This window comes from Desmodus rotundus, chromosome 1 (genome assembly GCF_022682495.2).
Source record: "Desmodus rotundus isolate HL8 chromosome 1, HLdesRot8A.1, whole genome shotgun sequence".
NCBI lineage: Eukaryota > Metazoa > Chordata > Mammalia > Chiroptera > Phyllostomidae > Desmodus > Desmodus rotundus.
The window spans coordinates 43795362-43798642 of record NC_071387.1 but is presented as its reverse complement, the minus strand read 5'-3'; positions in this window follow the sequence as shown (position 1 = coordinate 43798642).

Sequence of the window (3281 nt, the reverse complement as noted above, 5' to 3'; positions counted from 1 at the left end):
TTAAAGTTAAAACCAAAATTCTGTGCCTGGGTCAAGCTTCTGCTGCCCACTCCTTCAAGGTCTGCTGAAATAAGCTTGGAATTGGCCCCCCTTTCCATTAGAGGAGACACACACTCAACAAATAACATTCAGTTTCAGTAATCAATCCTAGTGGCTAATTGTAACCTCTCAGGGTCTTTTCCCTAATACAACCAATAGCAGGAGCCCCAACTCAAAAGAGTCCCTCAGGACCCAGGCAAATATAATGGGTGTGTTCCTGGGGTCAGCCATGAGGTTACTTACCTTAGCCATCTCCTAAACTAAGTAAAAACTTTTTCTCACTGCAAAAGTGAAAATACTGTGCTGGTCAGCCACTTTGGTCAGTAGTGAGCATTGCAGGTTTGTCCCTGGACCAATGGTCCAGGCAGTGGCTCGAGCAGAACCTGGAAAGGCTGCCTCGGGCAGGGGTTGCTGAACCACAGGTGGAATGTCAACCCAGGTCTGAGTCCCTTAGTAGTTGTCATTTTGTTACAGAACAGAAGTCATTCATCCACCGGGTGCTAGCAGAGCTAACACAGAACACTGAGAATTGTAGTGGAAAAGTATTGGCTGTTTTATTATGAATGACGCTATCCATGAGGACAGGAAGCTAATGCTCAAGAGCCCAAGCTCTCTGATGGCAGGTGGGTTACAGATTACATAGGGCAAAATCACAAGACACCCGAGGGTTAGGCGTTTGGGGTTGTGCTGGGAGCTGATAGGTCAAAAGTAAGGGTAATAAGTCATCTCTTCAGGCCTTGAGGACAGCTCTGAGATTTTTTCCCCCAGCTTCCTTCTGATTGGATTCATCGGAAAGTAGCCAGGGGGTCATTCCATTTTTAGGGCTCAGGAGCTAAAACATAACTTAGGTCAAGATGTGATCTTTAGCCTGCCAGAGGTCCTGACCTTGTGATCACTAGTCAGGTCCAGCTACTGTCTCCTGCTGCTTCAGGGGGTCGCTCATTATCCAGGGGAATGGCGAGGTCTCTAAGGGGTATAGCCACAAAGAGAGAGATGATTTCTAGAGCTAGGATTTAAAGCTAAATTTAATCAAAGCCTAAGAACCCTTGGTTTCACTCCCCTATGTATTTATTTATCTCATTCCAGGAGTCATTTCATTTTACCTGTAAGAATTTCAGTATGTAACTCTAACACATATAACTTAAAAAAATATAAAATAGCAATACCATTTTTATACATAGTAAAATTACTAATAATTTCTTAATTTTAGCTAATGCCCAATCTGCTCAAGTTTCCTCAAAAATTTCTTTCAGTATAATTTTTAGCCTATTAAATGAAGGGATTGGACAAGATTGTCTAGGGCCCTCTTTTATTTTAAAATTTGGAGATTTATCCTCTAATTCTTCATAATAAATGTAGAGAAATCTTGCTATTGTAAGCCTTGAAATACTGCTGGGTAATGATCTCATTACTTACTCGTGAATTCTACAGAGCACTGTTTCTATATTCCCTTTCTTCCGCTGGAAATAGTCTTATCTATTGTGCTGTATCATTAGATTGTTATCCATTACTTCTCTGGAAACAGAGTGACTTGTTCTCTAATGGGACCTTGTTCTCAAAGCATTTTTCAGATGTAACAATAGACCATAATGTCGCTTTAACATTGCTGTGAGTCTAACAGGGAGAGAAAAATGTCATTGGTGATGGTATGATTGTAAGCTCATCATTTTTTTCACTTGCTGTATCTTATTTTTTCAGAATCTTGAGTTTACCTCCTCTCTAGCAAAGTCAGACTTGCAGGATTTCTGGATCACTTCTGCCTTTCACCAACTCTGATCTTGGGTACTGTTTCTTTATCTGTGTGAGAGAGAAATAAAGTCATCACTTCATTGGGTTTTTATGAAGATTAAATTAGTTAATGCATGTTAAACAATTACCAACAGAAACAATGACCAGCACACAGGAAGTACCAAGTGAATGATAGATCTTATTAATCTATTCCTTGTCCTAAATACTGCTTCCTTAACCCAGTTCTGCCTGCCATTGTCAGAATTTACCTACAAGTTCTTCTTGGAGAACTGGATTATTCAATGTGGATGCTCTTAGCCCTGTGTGGCTATTTAAATTTGAATTAATTAAAGTGAAAGAAATATAAACATCTGGTTCCTCAGTCAATCTAACCACTTAACAGATACTCAATCGCCACATGTGCTTAGTGGCTTCCACGTTGGGCAGCGTAGATACAAACATTTTCCGTTATTGCCGAGAAGTCTGCTGGACAGTGCTGCTGTAGAACTTCCTCCTGCGGGGGTGATGGCAATAATAGCTACAGGGAACACTTTTCCCTTCTCCTCTGCTTTTCATGCAGACGTTTTCCTCTGCCTTCTAGGAGATAGTTTTCAGATGGAAGACCACATCCTTTGCTCAGTTCCTCTAATGGGATCATAATGACAGTAACTGGACAGTCAGAAAAACCTACTGGCTCAAGTATTTCTTTTGGGAGGTAATAATGTCTTCCCTCACATGCAGCCCTATTTCTTGGCTCTTGTTCTTTCTTAGTCATGTCTGTCTGTAAATGATATTCTTTCTTATCAATTTTTTTTCTTACCTCTCACGCAGTAAACCACTAGGGACTAGCGTTCTGGCTGAGTGTCTCCTTCTCTCACCTCTCCAACATTCTCTGTCAGCCCCTCTTGTGACTGGCTAGGTTAGTTTAACTCAGAGAAGAAAGGCTAGCATAAATATTTTTGGCCACAAATCTGAGCTCTATTAGTCATTCCAGTTTTATTAAGGATCCTAGTGCTTCGAACATAAATATAATACTTTGTTTTAATCCCCATATATGTTTCTCAAACTGAATAGATCCCATGGAGGAATTTGGGAGGTTAGCATCCTACAAAATGTTCACTCCCACAGTAACTCCCCAAAGCCTATCCCATCAAATCAAAATTTCTCTGCCTGACTTTCAATGCTCTCTATAATTTGACTTCACTATAATTATCCAATTTTTTTAATGCAATTTAGTGACTATTAGGTGAATGTCTATCTTACCTATGTTATATCTATGTTCCTCTGCTTGCTCTTGAGGATATAAAGATGTTGAGACATAAAATCTTCCATAAAAGCCTATGGATTAGTTTGATAGAAAGGTATAAATAAATAACATACATAATGTGTCAAGTGCCACAGTTCACCTAAGTACTAGGTGAATGGGAAAGCGGTAGCAATAAGTCCTTTCTGGAGAGAGAGAGAGAGAGAGAGAGAGGCAGCGGCAGCTTCAAAGACACATGAGCATGCATGTG